This window comes from Pelodiscus sinensis, chromosome 4 (genome assembly GCF_052426305.1).
Source record: "Pelodiscus sinensis isolate ZL-2025 chromosome 4, ASM5242630v1, whole genome shotgun sequence".
NCBI classification, from domain to species: Eukaryota; Metazoa; Chordata; order Testudines; family Trionychidae; genus Pelodiscus; species Pelodiscus sinensis.
In genome coordinates, this window is record NC_143055.1 from 78241296 (window position 1) to 78255456 (window position 14161).

Consider the following 14161-nt stretch of genomic DNA (forward strand, 5'->3'; position numbering starts at 1 on the left):
CAGTGCCAAAATTCAAGTTAAGTTGTGCAACTTCAACTACACAATTAATGAATTAACACAATTCAACCTTGTCCCATAGTGTAGACATACCCTTAAAGGTTTTATTGAATTGCCAGCTGCATTTAACCAGATCAGCTCGCATTAGCAGAAAGTGAAGGAGTAGGCAAGGATTTTATCTCTTTGATAAACTAATGCCACTGTGGGATAGTGCAACACCCATTAGAGTTAAGTACAATCCTTATGATTGTATGATCATTATCTGTGGATGATTCATTCAATCTCTCCACCAACCACCTTACACACTATACAAAACCACTCATAATCTGTCCTTGGCTTTTCTTATAACAAATATTTTAATGGGATCATATTAATTTGAAATGGATAAATACTTTTAGATCTGACAGCATTCCAGTCCCAGAATAAGATACAGTCCTCCAATATATGTCATATCAATATTAAACTGATCTTAGGCTTGATATAACTCAGATGCAAGGAACTAGCAAGGACTCTGATATCCCAATGTAATTTGAATACAACATTCCTCTCTAGTATCTTCATTCTTAACTGCATTCTAGAACATGTCATCTATTTTCCTTTAAAGAAGTATTCCTATGTGTGACCCAATCAATGTTGTATCCTTAGGGGCTACCCACTAAGACAGGTTGATCTTTTAGTCTATCCTATCCTATTGTTGTAAGTATTCACAGTATCTGGGCTATTGTAGCTGGAGTGGTGTATCTTAATTCAACCTTCTGCTGTAGTCTAGACCAGGCCTTAAGGTCCATTCCTCATTTGCACTCTGGCAATGTAAAGAAGCTTCAAAGTAGGTATTAATGTAGTTCACTTCTAGACTACCACTTTAGTACAAAGTCACTGTGGAGCTTTTTTGGCATGATGTCCAATTAAATATGGGTATATTGTATATACAGTATATAGGATATAAACATAGCTTTGGGGGGCTTATAAGATGCTAAGGAGACTATTGTTCATAATTATTTATTATTCAATATCATTATTGTTAAAACAAGCTAAGTCATGAAGTTAATTTCTTCAAACTTTCACAGCACTTGTCTAAAATTTAGTTTTGACATAGCTTGATATTTGCTTACTTCAGTACTTCAGCAATTAGAAGTTACTGCATGATATCCTTGTCAGTTACTATAATTTCTTGAGCTTACCTGGTGGAGTTAAGGATGTGAAAATGTTCATGTCTACTGATACTTGAGGGATATGACCTTTCCTACCTAGTGGGACTCTTTAATTTGTAACAGCCTTTCATTTTAAATCAGATTCAATTTAGGTACCTACAACTGAATCTATCAGGAAAAAAAGCACTATGTTTTCTGTAAATGGTCATTCACATTTTTCATGGATTTGTATGCATGCTGGGAATGCTGGAGCAATCAACCAGTCAAAATATAGAAACGAGCCAAATGACTTATTTAACCAGTGACAACTAAGCAATAAACAGTGAAATAGACATATTTAGAGTTAATCTACAGAATAAATACATAAATGAATCAAATACATTCCAAATAATGAATAAGAAATCAGAACGCAGGGTCTGCCTGCAGCTGTCCCAGGGGCAGAAACACCGTATGTTGACACTGCAATTAGACATCCACAGCTGGCCTGGGCTAGCTCTCTCAGATTCAGGGGCTCAGGCTAAGGGGTTTGATTCAATTGAGGCATAGACATTCAGGATCCAGCTGCAGCCTGAGCTCTAGGATCCCTCCACCTTTACAGGATCCTGGAGTTTCAGTTCCAGCCCAAGTCTGAAAGTCACACTGTAGGTAATGAGTCCCTTTGTCTGATCCCTGTAAACCCACGTCAGCTGGCACAGCCCAGACGTGGCTTTTTAATTGTGTAGACATAGCCAGAGATGCTAAGGTCATCAAATGAATTATTCATTGCAAATTATTTTTCCAGCTGTACTAGACATGAAAGCATATCTAACATTAGAATTCACTGAAGTTACACATATGGGTCAAGTGGGAAATGAACATAGTACACCATGTTGGTACAATCAGAAAGTCAATTACATTGCTCCTACTTACTAATGAATTTGGCCCCAGTTGTTTTTTGGTCATGGATCTTTTCTCACAATCTGATGACAGAGTTTGCTAAATTCAGTAAAAGCTAATAATTCAGGTTATTAAAAGATATAAATTCCTATATTTGTATCAGGAAAATAATTATATGCATGTCCTTACCTGTATTCCTGGCCAAATAGTCCCAATTTTCGTTATGGCAGGTCCTATTTCTAGCATTACTCAGTTCCAAAATTGCAGGGTTACACTTCTGCTTATGGATAATTTTCAGATGCACGTACTTGGACAACAGTGAACAGTTATCTGGCATGAATAAATGGTTACATTAACTTGCATTCTCTTCTCCTTTTGACTCATTTTAACCACACTGTGTCCTTTAATGATTATGTAGCATGTGCATGCATATTCTATTACATACATTGATAACTTAGAACATGTTGGTGAAATATGTCCAATCTAACACACCACTGAATGCTCTGTATTTATAGAAGGCTCCTCTCTACATAATCAGTCTTAAAATGAGTGGATGCATCCTACTAATGTCAAATAATAGAGGAAAATTAAGTGTCTGATTAACATAAATCTGAAAGTAGAAGTATGATTTAAAATGTATTTTTTATTAGGAATACTATTTAAATCAGGGATGGGAACACATCAATCCATAGTGTCTTTTCTGTTCAAATGTTTAATTTCTTGGTTCTTAAGTAACCTGTTTCAGCAGATACTATGGGTATGTCTACACTACAAAGTTAATTCGAACTAACAGCCGTTAGTTCGAATTAACTTCCATAGGCGCTACACATGCAAACCGCTAGTTCGAACTTAATTCGAACTAGCGGAGCACTTAATTAGAACTATGTAAACCTCATTCTACGAGGACTAACGCCTAGTTCGAATTAAGTAGTTCGAATCAAGGGCTATGTAGTGGGAGGCTAGCCCTTCCCAGCTTGCCCTGGTGGCCAGTCTGGGCCAAACCAGGGAAACTCTTCTGCCCCCCTCCCGGCCCCGGAGCCCTTAAAGGGGCACGGTCTGGCTACGGTGCTTGTGCCAGGTGCAAGCCTGCCAGCACCCAGCTAGCAGACCCTGCACCTGGCATGGCACGAGCCAGCCACCCTCTGCCACCCAGCCCTCCGCCTTTTCCCAGGACCAGGCTGGCAGCTCCCAGGAGCCTACCTGGGGCTGCAAGAGGCGGGCGCCCGCCTGGTCTAGTGCGGAGATCGTGGACCTCATCCAGGTTTGGGGGGAGGCCTCCAACGTCCACGACCTCCGCAGTAGGCACAGGAAAGCGTCCGTCTAGGGCAGGAGAGCTGCCAGCCTGGTCACCAAAGGCCACATGCAAACCCAGGAGCAGGTTTGCATGAAAATCAAGGTGAGACCCCCGACCCTGAGCTTAAAACATAAGAACGGCCGTACTGAGTCAGACCAAAGGTCCATCTAGCCCAGTAGCCTGTCTGCTGACAGCGGCCAACACAAAATACCCCGGAAGGGATGGACCGAAGACAATGACAAAGCCATTTGTCTTGTGCCATCCATCTCCAGCCTTCCACAAACAGAGGCCAGGGACACCGTTCCTATCGCGTGGATAATATCACTCCATGGACCCGACCTCCATGAATTTATCTAACTTCTCTTTAAACTCTGTTATAGTTCTAGCCTTCACAGCCTCCTATGGCAAGGAGTACCACAGGTTGACTATGTGCTTTGTGAAGAAGAACTTTCTTTTATTAGTTTGAAGCCTGCTACCAATTCATTTTATATGGTGTCCTCTAGTCCTTCTATTATGGGAACTAATGAAGAACATTTCTTAATGCACCTTCTCCACACCACTCATGATTTTATAGACCTCTATCATATCCCCCCTCAGTCTCCTCTTTTCTAAGCTGAAAAGTCCCAGTCTCTTTAGCCTCTCTTCATATGGGACCTGTTCCAAACCCCTAATCATTTTAGTTGCCCTTTTCTGAACCCTTTCCATGGCCAAAACATCTGTTTTGAGGTAAGGAGACCACATCTGTACACAGTACTGAAGATATGGCGTACCATAATTTTATACTTCCCCTCCTCCTTCTTTCCCTGGCTTCCCTCTTCCAGTCCCCTCCTCCCAGGTTTCCCCCTCCCCTCTCCCACCCTCTCCCACCTCCTTTTCCCAGTCTCCCCAGAGGTTAATGTGCCCTCCCCCCCCTCCGCCCCAGTTTTGTTAAATAAAGAGAGTTTCTGTTTTTGAACATGTGTCCTTTATTTTTTACATCAGGAAGGGAGGGCTAGGGAGGGGTAAGTGGATGGAGGTGAGGGAGGAATGGGGTACGAGCCCCCTATGGGGAGGACTGGGGTGGCTCTGCGGGCTCCTTGGGGTGGATGCTCTCCTACAGGGACTCCTGGATCCTAACAGCCCCCCGATTGACTCCCCCGGATGGCAGCCTGTGGCAAGTGCAGCCGGACGGATGGCCAAGTGCAGCCGGACGGATGGCCGAGTGCGAACACTCAGGGCACTCCAAGACAGGACTGCTTTGCTGTCCCTCATCGAGGTAGACAAGCAAGCGGGGAACCCTGAGAACTGTCTGTCTGGGGTGAAGGTCGGGTCCCTTTAAGCACAGCCCTCTGCTAGCCTGAGGCAGCAGCTCCACGCTCTAAGTCCTAACCTGATGCCTGCTGGCACCTGTTCCAGCCAGCCTTAACTTCGGTTCAGGGGCCACTCAATGTGGACATGTAAGTTCAAATTAGCAAAACGCTAATTTGAATTAGTTTTTAGGTCTAGATGCACTAGTTCGAATTAGCTTAGTTCGAATTAACTAATTCAAATTAAGTTAGTTCAAATTAGTGCTATAGTGTAGACATACCCTATGATCTTAAACTCTGTCTCAGAGTAGGTACTTTTATTTTTCTTATTTTATAGTACCCTGTAGTAGCAAGAAAATTCAGAGCTACAGCTATCATTTGTGTTGTAATTTACTCCATTGCATTTTTCTGATTGAAAACCAAGGCTGGAATGCTAGTCTGAATTTGATTTTTAATTCTGAAATTGATTTGTTGTGTGGATAGTCAACTGGGCTACGTCTAGGCTGGCATGATTTTCTGCCAATGCTTTTAACGGAAAAGTTTTTCCATTAAAAGCATTTGCGGAAAAGAGCATCTAGATTGGCATGGACGCTTTTCCTCAAAAGCACTTTTTGCGGAAAAGCGTCCGTGCCAATTTAAACGCGGTTTTGCGCAAGAAAGCCCCAATCGCCATTTTTGCCATCGGGGCTTTTTTGCGCAAAACAGTTTTCAGCTCTATACACTGGCCCTTTTGCGCAAAAGTATTTCTGGAAAAGGGCTTTTGCCCGAACAGGAGCAGCATAGTATTTGCGGAAGAACACTGACAATCTTATATTAGATCGTCAGTGTTATTGCGCAAATTCAAGCGGCCAGTGTAGACAGCTGGCAAGTTTCTCCGCAAAAGCAGCTGCTTTTGTGGAAAAACTTGCCAGTCTAGACGCAGCCCTGATGTTTAATGTTATGTGGAATAACTATAAATTGAGGTTGTGGTTTATAAATACCAATATGAAGGTTTCAGCTGAGTTAACTGTAATGATATTTCAGAGGCTTATATCAAACCCATTTAGAATAAATACATTATGTTACTTTACTCTATGCACATTTTCAGTTGTTAAAACTTGCATGATCTTGCAATTCCCAAGAATGAAGTTGCTGAAATAAATTCTGCCCCCAATGAAGTGCAATGGTGCATTTGCCAATGGGGTCAAAACTGAATGTAAGTCCAGCAGACTAGGATTTGTGCAACTCCAATAAATTGAATAATGCTTTTGATAAAAATGAAAAAGGCATAAAGAGATTTTCTGAAAATGTCTTCTTTACTATGGAGAAAAGTAATACTAAAAGATGAAGCCTACTGTACAGTTTATCAAAATATCAATCAACTATTTGAGTTGGCAAAAGACTTCTTTTCCTCATCTGCTCTATTTCACTGATCATCAGAAAAGTAAGCAATAAATAATTCATGATGTTTTTGCAGAGGAAATATTTTGGGGATGATAAAAAGAGGAGGGGGGATTTTTAAATCAAAGTCATAAAAACTTTGCTTTAGTTCATTGTTTTACTTAACACTTTTCAGTTTGTTTCCGCCTTTCTTTCTCAGCTCCGGAGACGCGGGACCCCGCCGCCTCTGTGGCTTTGCTCGGGGTGTCCCTGGTCTGCTGGGGACCCCCCCAGCAGACCAGGGACACCCAGAGCAGCTTTTCTCGCCCCAGAGGATGTGGTGGTGGGACCACTGCGCGTCTGGGTGGTCCCACCGCCCGGGAGTTCCGGAGCAAGAAAAGCCCCGTTCGTAAGTGCGGATCCGACATAAGTCGGATCCGCGTAACTCAGAGACTGCCTGTATAGTGATCCACCATCATAAATGGACCCCTTAAAAAGATTAAATTAATTTAGCAGTGTAACTACATAATTTGTATAGAACTCATTCTAGTTTCTTACCTTTCCCTCACTTCTCTCCGCAACTTCTTGTCCCATTAAAATATTAAAATATCACCAGTTTTCCAATAACTTGGAAAACTGTCTGAAGCTTCTATTGCCTACCCAGGGTCTCACCCTTCAGATGGACTTTCTCCCTTCCCAGAATACCTTTCCCCAAAAACCCAAAATCCCATCAACTCTGGCAACCACAAATCCCTGAATTCTTTGGTTCTAGCCTGAAATAGGACAAGTACTGCACAAGGAAGCTTTGCAAAAGGCTGTCCTTCTTGCTGAACAGAGTTATAGTCATATACATAGCTCAGAAAAGTGTCTGTGAAAAGAACAGGTAGATTTGTGGTAATACATATTTTGGCAACTGAAGATTCATCTTTAATTGAAACCAGTAAGGAAATTTGCATTGCCTTAAAAGAAACGAGATTCAGAACCTAGACCAGGATTAGCATCCAGGCATATCATGCTATTGAAGCCAGCAAGATTTCCAATGGCATGAGAGCAGAGGAACTTAAAATTAAGATATGGCATATCAGAAGTTCTCAACATTTTCTATAACAGAATACCCCATCTATCAATATGAGACAGGCAGAGTGATTGCATAACCCTGAGGCCTGTTCATAACCCTTTGGGTCTGAGAACCTTGGATTGATCAATTTGGTATTGAATAATGTACAAACAAAATAGCACATTTTTGGATGACAGGAGAGGCACAAAAAGAGCATGCTTGCAAGGGTTTATTGTATTGTTTGGTATTGGTTTTGCTGTGGTTAGTTTTTGGCTTGGAGGTCAGAAGCAACTGCTGGCCATATTTTTGGCAGAAGCACCAAGAGGAAAGGTACTATTTTTTGTAAATATTTTTATATAGCTAAATAAATAGAAAAATATGCGAAGACAACTATAGAAATGCCTAACTAAAAAATAAATAGGGAATTCAATCTGTCTTTAGTAGTTATGTTATAGTTGGTTTAAAAAGATCTATGGGGGAAATTTTCAATTTTCAGTTACAACAAAACAAAACTGGAAAAACAAATGACTGAAAAATGAGGTTTTCTAAAAGGAAATACTGACATGTTCCCTCATGAAGTTATTCTTCAGGGACCTCATGGCTCTGTTTTGTGGAATCTCGATCACTGGAGATATTCAAGAGCAGGTTAGACAGACATCAAGGGATGATATAGACCATGCTTGGTCCTGCCATGAGGGCAGGATTCTTCAGTGTTCTTCTGTGTAGAAATCACTAGGTGCTGATATGTCTCACCCTGGCATAGAAACTTTGGGCTTGGCAACAATAATTCTTATAGCGTCATGAGGACAAATAAAGTTTAGCATCTTTCTCCATGGACTTGAAGATCTCTAGAGGTCCCTTCCAGTTCTAGTGTTCTGTGATTTTATGATTCTATTTTTTCCATGGATTAGGCTACATCTTCTGTGATGCATCATGGTCTCTCCTCTTACAGAGTCTTTGCAATAAATATTGGGAGACTCTGGTCTCAGTGCAACATAGAAAATATAGTCCAACCAGGGAACGCATCACATAAAAGAGAATGGACCAAAAGGCACCTAAATTACGTCTGCCCTGATGCAACACAGTGGCATATCCTAATCAATTTTATTTGGGTCATGGCTGAAATACTTCAGTTTTTATATATTTGTTTTAAAATCAATGTCAATTATTTTTCATGTAAATAATCACTTTTCACTAAAAACACCACCTCAAATTAGATTAGTTGAAACCTAATTGTCCACTGAAAAAAGTCAATGGAAAACCTTTAAGCGGCCCTAATAAGTGTATTTCAGAAAATGTATCTATTGCTATACTTGTGATTTACTTTATAACAATAATGCTTTTAATGGTCCAGAACAAAATCTGTCAATATTTATATGTCTGATCCTGCAGATCCTAAATTGAAGGTGGAAAAATATATTAATACTATGCACTGAAAGATGAATAAAATGCTGTAAGGTTTTCCCAGTTTTCTTTAAACCAACACAATTTTTCCACCCATCTGTAGCACGCAGGGCCAATGAAGATGGACATCTATACCTACAGTTATATAATCAAATTACCAAAGAAAAGCATCTTGAAGTGTCCTGGATACATTACGTAGGAAGAGAGTGTTTCTGCTGCCTTTAGTAAGTCTAATAGTACTTACTTACATGAGCTGGCCAACTCAGTTCAGAATAGCACACAGAATTTTCTAGTTCCTGGCCTGAATACCAAACCTGCTCTTGTGCCCACAAAAGGAAAACTTTGGTTATAAAAACCAGTCTCTGTTCCCTTCAGGATGGTTGGCCTGGATGAAAAATTAGATGGAGAAAGATGCTAAACTTTATTTGTCCTCATGACGATATAAGAATTATTGTTGCCAAGCCCAACCTTTCTATGCCAGGGAGAGACATATCAGCACCTGGTGATGTCTACACTGAAGAACAGTATTTCTCCATCATCTGGGTGAGGCAGAACTATTGTACCTTCAAGATCTATGTATGAAAAATATAGAAAGAGAAATTGTCTGGAAGCCACGGTGGCAGCATCTTCGTTCTTAGTTTATTCTGTCACATACAATACAATGAACAGAATACAGTGGTTACCCGGTTAAAGCAAGTTTACACCTCATTAAAACTGATGGGGGTGGGAGGGAAAGTACTGCTGATCTTGTCTTTAAAAGAATGACTTAATATTAACATCCAGCTGTGAAATATTATGAATCTGATTCTTCAAGGTGTTAGGACTATGTAATAATCACTCATATATTGATCTTTTGGCATACACATTTTTGTTAACAAGTCGATGATTGCTTATGACTTATAAAAAATATTTTTTTCACTGACTAGACCTCTGTGCTAACTGCAAACTCTGGCATTGGCTGTAGCCCTGAAAAAACATCCTAACCCAAACAAATCAGACTTTATGCTTGAAATAGAAATGTGTATACACTCTGCTATGTCCAGGCCCTGTTAGATGAGCTTAAGAGTGTGCGTTGCAGACAGATTAAAACGAAAAGGATAAAATGCAAGAGTTTGTCTTTAAAAAAATCATATTATTGTGAAACAAAGCAAGAAAACTCAACCCTGAGGCTGATTGCACTCAGATTGCACTGTTTGCTTAGATGTACTATAGATAGCTGAAGTGGCACAGGAGCCAGCAAACAGAGCTGAAAACAGGGGAGTTTGAGTGAGAGTTTGTAAAGGGAGTTTGGATATTGGGACTTGTTTGGGGTTTGTTTTTGCTGGGGCGGGGGGTTTGGTTTGTTTTTGTGTTCACCAGACTAATAGGATTTTGGTGAGAAAGTAGATAAAAACATAGAGGCAGTAGTGGCCATGGCCCAAGTAGAAGAGAACACAAGGAGGATGATTGGATGTGGTAGCTGCGGTATGTACATGATTCTGGAGGGGGTACCTGAAAGGAGTTTTGTTTGCATGAAGTGCCACCTGATAGAGCTGATGGACGAAAAGATCTGAGGACTGGAGATGCAGGTGGAAACTCTGGTCGAGTTTAGAAGGGGGTTTGAGCAGATGATGGCGCAAAGGCATGATGTGGCTGAAGGGGAAAGCTTAGATATGCAGATGGAAGCAGGATCAAGGGCCTCAGAGGGGGAACTGCTGAGCGAAGAAAATGGACAGTGGAAGCATATGACTCAGAGAACCAGGCAGAGGAAAAGATGGGTCAGTGAAGGAAAAACAGAGCTCAAGAACAGGTATGTGGAGCTGGAGAATGAAGAAGGGGTACAGCAGGTAGATAATGAAGATGGAAGGGTAAGGAAGAAGAGAAGAGTGGCTAGTCCCATAGATAAAAGGGAAGACGTAATGGAGACAATACTAATAACGAGCATTAGGAGGATACAGGATGGGTTAAAGAGGATTACAAGGGAAAATAGGAATGGCAAGGACTTGAAGCCAGAGGAAGCTAGAGATAGACCAGAGAATCGCACTGTCACTAGGAAAAGGCAGGTCTATGCGATTGGGGACTCCTTCACATAGACATAGAATTGGGCCCATTATTGTGGAACCAAGACAGATGTGAAGGTACATATCCTTATGAAAGGCATAATTGCCTGGTACATTTTAAAAAAAGAGGGTTCTGATCACAAAAATAGTTTATAATGAATTTCTTAAAAACAAGCAAAACAATGTTTGCTTGGAGCTGGCATACTACCAATCCAATAGAAATTCACACCACTCTCCAAACAAGCTGACCTTTCAGTGGAAAACAAGAATAAGCAATTTCAATCAAAAGGAACAGTTTCCTCTTCCCCGCCTCCCCCCCCCCCCCCGAAAATAAAAGGACTAGAACACCAAGGTTTACAAGGGAAATGTATTCTTTTCGTAGTATCACAGTAGCAAAATTAGGTTAGTGATTATTATTGGAATACCTTGAAAAAATATTTAAATTATATCCAGCAATGCATTAAATTATTGCTGATAGATTTTGTGTTATAGATTGTACCATGTCTAAACAGGAACCTGAGAAACAATTCAGATGCCAATTTGATTGGGACAGTATCATGTCTTATTCAGATTTCATTTTGATTATTTCTAGCAAAAATAATTATAAATCTTTCCAACACTGGTAGATAAGATGCTTCACCAGGTTGATTTATTAAGAGCAAACTAGTCAATAAACTATTTTTTCTACTGCATGTTGACTGCCATGTTTCTTAAAGTGTTTAATATAGGATTATTGCTAATGTGATTCCACTGATGTCAGCGAAATCACATCAGGGTAAAACCAGCATAATGCAGAGGAGTATCAGGCCCTGTACATATTACATGTAAAACAAAGAAAATCAGGTATAAAGTATGCTGAAGCTCAAATCAAGTACTTAACCAAAGTCATGCGATCCTTGTTATCAATTATATAAAGCTATTTTCAGAAAAAGAGTGGTCAGCTTTAAATCTGTCTATACTACCTCATCCTTTTCTCAGATATAAAAGCTCACCATTCCTATTGATAAATGTTTATACCCTTTTAAACCCTTCAGAGAAATGCTAATTCCATTCATTTGTGCCTTAAGGGAAATATTTATAGTTTATATTTTAAAAGATTTAAAAAATGTGAAGGACCAAATTTAGAGGATGACCTAAACGAATCCAAATTTCTGTTAATTGCACCTTCTATCTACACTAACTTACGCTTCCTATGACTCCCATCCACTTAGTGACACACATATTTCTACACATATTACTTCTTCATTTGCTCTTCTGAATACTAAAAGAGGGCATTGGGATGCTGTAACAAGGAACGTTTTATTTTACACATTCATAAGGGTTGCTTTTCCTAATACGTAATTCTTATTTCCATCCATTTAAAGCTTGTGTTAAACTGAAAAGAGATGGGTAATGGGGTTTGATTATTATATTGGTAAGAGGATAGTATCTGAGTCTGATACTAATTGGCTTACTTTACATAATGAAGGAATGTGAATATATAAGTGACACCAATTTAGACTCTTCTCTGACCACATTTTTTGGAGCTAGCAAAGTCATTTTGACTTTAGGACTTCAGGGGATAGCTGAGTTAGTCTGTTGCAGAAAAAAACAACAAATGGTCTGGTAGCACTTTATAGACTAACAAAACATGTAGATGGTATCATGAGCTTTCGTGGGCACAGCCCACTTCTTCAGATGATCAGTCATCTGAAGAAGTGGGCTGTGCCCACAAAAGCTCATGATACCATCTACATGTTTCATTAGTCTATAAAGTGCTACCAGACCATTTGTTATTTATTTTGACTTTAGGGAGACATATGAATTATTTTTAAATGAAGGTACATCTTAAGGATTACTGAACAAAATTCCATTCTAAAACAGATAGTAGGCTAAATTCTGTTCTCAGTTTAAATCCAGAATAACCCCCACTTAGTTTATGGAGATATTCTACATTTACACTGGTTTAAATACAATTGTTTGAGAGTAGAATTTGACAACATAGACCGTACTGCCCTTCTCTGATGCAAAAATACAGTCCTATCACAACAAAGAGTAATCATTAAACAGCTGAAAATGTACCCCACACACACCTTGGTGGGTGGGGAAATTTGAGAGCCAACCCCAAATTACTGGGTTGAATGGCAGGAGCCTTGAAACCGCCATACTGAACCAAATTCTAGTATAGAAGACTAGGAGTGAAGTTTAATAAAAGTTGCAAACTGATGCTTAAAATCCATCCATATGTGTGTTCTAATTTCCACACTATGTCTACTGTAAAGAGTAACACCTTAAAAAATGTTATTTTAAGGAAATGGCCATTGCATTCATGTGAGAAAAGAACTCTTGGCTCTTGCCACTGTAAAACCTTGGGCGAGTCACTTCATTTCTCTATGCCTCTATTTTCCATTCCATGTTTTGTCTGTCTTGTAAAAACAGATTGTAATCTCTTCAGGGTGTGGACTACCTCTTACTACATGTATATATTGTGCTTAGTAGCTGGAAACAGATTGATTGGACTGAGGCACTACTTAAAGAATATATAAAGGGACCAGGTACAGCGAGATTATTAATATTTTGTGAAACAGAGAAGATGCCAATATTACTAGTGTACCTCAGTAGTGTAGCCAGAAGTGTCCAATTGGGTGGGCCCCAACTTTAGATGGGCAGGCAAACATGGGGGGCAGGGAGGAGTGATACAAGAGGAATGGGGGTAGTATTCTCTCTAAGGTGCACGCCTACACAAGAATTTGCTTCTTGCCCATCTCCTCAGCAGAGCCATGCAGTGGCTGCTCAGCTGCTCCAGGCTGAGGCCGTGTGGTGGGCAGCTGCCTCACCCCAGGAGCAGCAGGACAGCCATCACATGGCCCTGGCCCTGGCCCTAGCTTCAGCTCTTCTTCAGGGCCAGAGCCAGAGGCCACATGTTGGGCAGCAGCGGCCCCCAGCCTGGGCCAGAGTCAGAGGCTGTGTGGTGGGCAGCAACTGCTCTGGACAGAGGCCACATGGTGGGTGGTGGCAGCGTTGTCCGGGGTCAGAGCCGGAGCATCTGCATGGCAAGTGGCAGTGGCTGAGGCCGTGTGGTGGAAGATGAGGCCAAGACACTTGTGGGACATTCTCACTGGTTGGTGAAAAGAGATTTAGATGGATTACTGCCAACATTACTAGAAGGAAGTTGCATATAAATGGTTGTGTTTTCTACATTAATGATACGTGTTCTCTTTCTCATGAAGATTTCCTTATTTGTGCATGCTCTCAGAGTTGGGAAGCTAACCGTGGAGGCTATGGTTAGTCTTCTCAGGATTCTGGGTGAGCCTCCAGCCAGTTTTCTTATTTGTCATGAATGACCCTAGATACATAAAACCTGATCATTTCTGCTGCTATTAACCACTTGGCAGAAGCACAACATATATGCTACTGAATACAACAATTATTTGTTTTGGAATCTAGCTGCAAAAATCATATTATGTCTTTGCCCAATAAAAATATTACTTTTAACACAGAATACCATTCAGTATAATGTAAATGCATTTTTGAAGAGTTTATTTTGTAGTGGTGCTGTCTGGACAATGGCTAATCAACTACTACAAAAAGTTTGATCTGTATTAATCTTCATAATAAAAAATAGGGACAAAAATAATCATTGCAAAAATTGTGGACTTGACCCTCAGTTGCTGAAAATCAGTAAAAGTCCATTTAAGTCAATGAATACACATCTATTT

At 40.3% G+C, this 14161-nt stretch overlaps 1 long non-coding RNA gene across 1 annotated transcript in view; it reads right to left on the minus strand.

Annotated features, from left to right (window-relative positions):
- Positions 1-14161, minus strand: part of LOC112545578 (uncharacterized) — a 178301-nt gene that overhangs the window by 27414 nt on the left and 136726 nt on the right. Inside the window, exon 3 of the long non-coding RNA XR_016349447.1 lies at positions 2214-2354. This is a non-coding gene — a long non-coding RNA (uncharacterized LOC112545578). The remainder of the gene's footprint in view (positions 1-2213; positions 2355-14161) is intronic.